This window comes from Plecotus auritus (assembly GCF_963455305.1).
Source record: "Plecotus auritus genome assembly, chromosome: 7".
NCBI lineage: Eukaryota > Metazoa > Chordata > Mammalia > Chiroptera > Vespertilionidae > Plecotus > Plecotus auritus.
The window spans coordinates 72,106,027-72,111,928 of NC_137774.1; the positions used below are offsets into that span (position 1 = coordinate 72,106,027).

Here is a 5,902-nt window from a genome sequence, read left to right on the forward strand (position 1 = left end):
TCTCTCCCCTGTGTGGAGGCATTGGTGTCTATAAAGGTCTGAGAAGGAAGCTTTTCCCACAGTCAGGGCACTTATAAGTTTCCTCTTCTAAATTAATCCTCTGAAAAAAAATAAAAATAAAAAAAATAAATTAATCCTCTGGTGCTCAATAAGTTTAACATTGACAGGCTCTTCTAGGTTGAAGTTCTCCAGGCTCTCTTCCTATAGAGTGGTTATGATGATCTATAAGCTTTGCTAAATCTGGGGATTTCCACATTGATTTTGTAAACATTTTTTGTTGTTGTTGTTGTTAATCCTCACCTGAGGATATTTTTCTTTTTTTTTAATATATTTTATTGATTTTTTACAAAGAGGAAGGGAAAGGGATAGAGAATTAGAAACATCGATGAGAGAGAAACATTGATCAGCTGCCTCCTGCACACCCCCTCCCTACTGGGGATGTGCCTGCAACCAAGGTACATGCCCTTGACCAGAATCGAACCTGGGGCCCTTGAGTCCGCAGGCCAACTCTCTATCCACTGAGCCAAACTGGTCAGGGCTGAGGATATTTTTCCATTGATTCTGAGAGAGAGTAGAAGGGAGGGGGAGAGACAGAGAGAGAGAAACATTGGTGTGAGAGAGACACATCAATTGGTTGCTTCCCGCATGCACCCTGACCAGGGCCAGGGATCAAGCCTGCAACCGAGGTATGTGCCCTTGACCAGAATCGAACCAGGGCCTTTCAGTCCGAGGGCCTATACTCTGTCCACTGAGCCAAACTTGCTAGGGCTTATAAACATTTTTAGTAAAACAAACCATAGACAGCATCCTCCTCTAAATGAACAATGAATGGATGCAGAGTTTCCAGTTTTTTCGGCTGGGACTTGAGAAAAGAAATAGAAATTGAACATGTTACTCTGTTCCAAGGGGAAAGAGTTGTATTAAACCAATAATGGGATGATAGAAACTTAGGTAGATCCCAAAGCTTTTACTCCAATTAAGGCTGATTTTTTCTTTTCTTTCTTCCCTCATATCCAATGAACACTCACTTATTTCAAAGTCAAATAATTGTTTCATTTACTCGGAATCCTGCAATCCCTTCACCCATGTGATATCTCTATGCTTCCCTGGGAAGCTCAGGCCAAGATGTGGTACTGGAAATCATGGTCATAAGATAGACTGAAAGGGTAATATTTGTATCACCATCAGTTTTGCCTGAACTCAAGCTGATCTCTGGGGCAGACAGTCTTTATATCTATCTCCTTTTCAGGATTATTTTACCTGGAACCTCTGCCAGGTAGTTTTTCAATATTAAAACAAAACCAAAATGAGGGGGAAACTCCTTTTGTGCTTAATTCAAGGCTATTGTGCTTCCATAGAAGAGGAATGAATTAATTCTGTTAAAGTAATGCACTAAATTAGTCTTACATTATGGTTTTTTTTTCAAGTTTTTTAATTTTTTTAATTGATTTCAGAGAGGAAGGGAGAGGGAGAGAGAGAAACATCAATGATGAGAGAGAATCATTGACCAGCTGCCTCCTGCACGCCCCACACCAGGGATTGAGCCTGCAACCCAGACATGTGCCCTGACCAGGAATCAAAACGTGACCTCCTGGTTCATAGGTCGATGCTCAACCACTGAGCCACGCTGGCGGGACAATGTTTTTAATATTTTGACAATAGAATTATCTAAGTTAGGTTACAGAGTTCCAAGGGAAGATAAAGGTAAAAGTGAGAGTTTTGGAATTATGTTCTGGATCATTTCAGTTAAGAGATTTTCAAATAAAAATTGATATCTGGCCCTAGTTGGTTTGGCCCAGTAGATAGAGCGTCAGCCTGCAGACTGAAGGGCCCCGGTTTTGATTTTGGTGAAGAGCACATGCCTGAATTGTGGGTTCAATCCCAAGTTGAGGTCATGTAGGAGGCAGCCAATCAATGCTTCTCTCTCACTGATGTTTCTATCTCTCTCACCTTCTCCCTTCCTCTCTGAAATCAATAAAATTTTAAAAAATAAAATTAATTTTAAAAAAATTTTAAAAATTGATATCTGAACTGGGTTATATGTTTCTTTTAGCCAAAGTCTAGAAGTGGATTATCTTGGAATCAATGAAAACAACTACCTAACAGTGTTTCTAGCAATCTAAAAACAATTAGTAAAATTTTCTCCAGCTCAATTTTGCTCCATGTCCTACCATTCCTTCCCTCACTGAGACCAGTTATGGTTTACACCCTTTTCATGTGTCCCTTTCTTCTCCCTCCTCTCCTCAAACAAAGTTTAGTGGACTGCAATAACATGTGGGTTGGTAAATAATGACTGAAAAAAAAAAGATTCAAATAGAGAAAAATGTTTAAATATCAACATTAACCAACAATATTAATGCAAGTTAGTTTGGTTGATGTTAATGTGAAGACAAACTTAAATTCCAAAACATTTTATTAAAATATAGGAAGTGATGCAAAATGCCTTATTTGATATTTTCATGAAGAAAAGGCAATAATTTCAGATTAATAAAAATAAAATGCATTTCAAATGAAATGCCATTTATAGTCACTATTTTGTTTATGATTGGATTTCAAAGCTAAGAGTTGAATCAAACAGTAATATGGTGCACTTAAAAATAAATGCTAAGCCGTAGATCACAGGAAAGTTGTAGTCAAGTAAACTGGGAAGAAACCAAAATTGGGGGGTAAAGCAAATAGCTAAGGCTTAGGGTAGCAGAAGCCTGGAGGTCAGACTATCCTAAGGTGAGCAGCATTTCAGAAAGATAGGAACTGCTCATCTGTCTGTTCCCATGCCAAAGAGAACAGACTTGAAAGTCTTAATGCTAGGTTTCATCAAACGTCAATTTGAAAACCAGGCACAGACAACTGCCCACCTGAGTGCAAGGGAATATATAAGACCTGGGTAGACTAAAAGCAGCTCTAGAGACAGAATCTAGCACTTATGAGAACTAAGACCATGATTGGTAGAGGTTCTTTATCTGAGATTCAAATTTGTTTTTATTTGTAATAGTCAAGGAGCCACCTATAGCTGAGGACAAGAAAGTAGAATCAATACAGAGTAGTAAGGGAGGCATACTTACCTCCCTTAACTTTTCACCAAAGCCCTAAAGGAGTGGCTTGTAATCTTTTTGGTGGTTTTGAGAACTTAATGTCATAGATACACATCCTAGAAAATACACATACACATGCAATTTTGTATACAATACAAAAAGGTTTACAGAATTTCTGAATCTATCCACTCTACCTTCTAGAACTTCATTGACTAATATGGTAGCCACAAGGTAGCACTTAGCAACACTAGCTGCATTTTAAGTATCAAAAGATAATATCTCATTAAGTTCTATTGGACAGTGCTGCTCTAGAATTTCATGGACTCTAGGTTAAGAACTTCTGTCCTAAATGAACCCCTATAGATATACTGGCCTATAATCCCACTCCCAAATACCAGCTATTTTCTATCTGAATACAGATGGGCCTCAAAGAGATGGCCGATGAATATTAAAAGTAATTCTGAGTCTTTTCGGCCGGAACCGCCATCTTCCAGGTCGGCCCTGCGCGTGGCTCCCGGCGACCGTGGTTCCACAGACTAATTCGCCAAAATAACTAACACAAAGGGAAAGAGGAGAGGCACCCGCTATATGTTCTCTAGGCCTTTTAGAAAACATGGAGTTGTTCCTTTGGCCACATACATGCGAATCTACAAGAAAGGTGATATTGTGGACATCAAGGGAATGGGCACTGTTCAAAAAGGAATGCCCCACAAATGTTACCATGGCAAAACTGGAAGAGTCTACAGTGTCACCCAGCATGCAGTGGGCATTATTGTGAACAAGCAAGTTAAGGGCAAGATTCTTGCCAAGAGAATTAATGTACGTATTGAGCATATTAAGCACTCTAAGAGCCGAGATAGCTTCCTGAAACATGTGAAGGAAAATGATCAGAAAAAGAAAGAAGCCAGAAAGGTACCTGGGTTCAATTGAAGCATCAGCCTGCTCCACCCAGAGAAGCACACTTTGTGAGAACCAATGGAAAGGAGCCTGAGCTGCTGGAACCCATTCCCTATGAATTCATGGCATGATAAGTGGGAAAAAATAAAAAAAGACTTATGTGCTGATGATAATGTTTCTTTTAATTGAGTGGAAGTGTGGCGTCCCTTCCCCCCAAAGAATAATTAAATAAAACTTTGTGTCACCCTAAAAAAAAAATAAAAAAATAAAAGTAATTCTGAGTAACTCTGAAAGCCCATCTAGCTTTAAGTACCCATTAATAACCTGAAATCAAAAGGAACTTACATAGCAAATGATTCATCTTTCATCCCAAGCTATGTGTAGTTTTGCAAACATTCCCATACACATTCTACAATAATCAGCCAAGTGGCTTTCTATATATATATGCCTTTACTGATTTCAGAGAGAAAGGGAGAGGGAGAGATAGATAGAAACATCAATGATGAGAATCATTGATCGGCTGTCTCCTGCCCATCAAGCCCGCAACCCAGGCATGTGCCCTTGACCAGAATCAAACCCGGTACCCTTCAGTCTGCAGGCAGACGCTCTAGCCACTGAACCAAACGGGCTAGGGCACAGCTAATTTTTTAAAATAACAATATTTATTGAGTTCACACTAAGTGCTAGGTACCACTCTGAGCATCCTATATGTTAGCTTATTTAATCCTCATCCAATGTTATAAAATGGGTATAGAATTATCCACTCAAAACTGACAAGGGGGGAGAAACCAAGATGGCGGCATAGGTAAGCACCTAAACTGCTGCCTCGCACAACAATTTCAAAACTACAACTAAAAGACAGAACCACAGGAAAGCTGGCTGAGTGGAAATTCTACAACTAGAAGGAAAGAGAAAGGCTCACAGAGAATTGGAGGTACGGCAAAGGGTCTTTGTGCGTGCAGAGAGGAAGGGCGCTGAGAGCCTGGCTGATTTTCTCTGGCGGGAGGGGGAAGGAAGCCCCCGACGGCACTGAACCCCAGTTCCAACTGTACTGAACCCCAGTTGCGGGCGAAACCCCGTGGACCCAGGCTCATACAGGGGGAGTCTGGACTGTCAGCTAGAGAGAAAGGCACCCAGAGACTCGGAGACCCGGGGGAGCCCCGGCGGACAGGGGTCTGGAGGCGCGCGCCAGTGTGCACAAAGGCTGCGGAGGTTGCCACAGGCTTTCCCTAGCAGAAGGGAGTCGGAAGGTCCTGACTGCACTGAGCCCCAGTTCTGACTGCACTGAACCCCAGTTCCAGGCGAGCCCCTGGGGACCCACGCTCTTACAGGGGGGAATCTGGACTCTCGGGCAGAGGCTCGGGAGCCAGGGAAGGCAGAGGTCTAGAGGCGCGCGCACGCAAGGGCAAGGCTGACGGGAAGCCAAGACTGTCTGCTCCACCCTGAGACTCCACCCCATCCAAGCTGAGCACAGAGGCTTTTGCAATTTGGCAAGTCTAATCCTATAAGGTTGTCTCCAGCACCGAACTTCTCCCAGCGTAGACACAGCTGAGTCTCACAGCCAACTGGCCTGGAGGTCAATTCCTCCCAGTGATACCAACAACAATCAAGACTTAACTACAACCAGGCTGTACACACAGTCCACAAAGGGGTGCACCAAGAGTATCCACCTCAGGTTAACTGGGGAGGCCGACCCACTGGGCCATATAGGAAACCTAGCACACAAACCTACCCTACCAACTCAGGGAAGCAGTGAAAATGCGGCAACAAAGAAACAGATCACAAACAAAAGAAATGGAGGAAAACAAATGACTGGATATAGAATTCAAAACCATGGTTATAAGGCTTTTCAAGAATATCCTAGAAAAGGCCGATAAATATAACGAGACCCTTGAAGATATGAAAAAGGACCAACTAGAAATTAAACATACACTGACTGAAATAAAAAATATTATACAGAGACCCAACAACAG

General features: G+C 41.9%; 1 pseudogene across 1 annotated transcript; it reads left to right on the plus strand.

Annotated features, from left to right (window-relative positions):
* The first annotated feature begins 3,572 nt into the window (after window positions 1-3,572).
* Window positions 3,573-4,175, plus strand: LOC308252687 (large ribosomal subunit protein eL21-like; annotated as a pseudogene). Its single transcript has one exon. The product of its transcript is annotated as a large ribosomal subunit protein eL21-like (transcript).
* The last annotated feature ends 1,727 nt before the right edge of the window (window positions 4,176-5,902 follow it).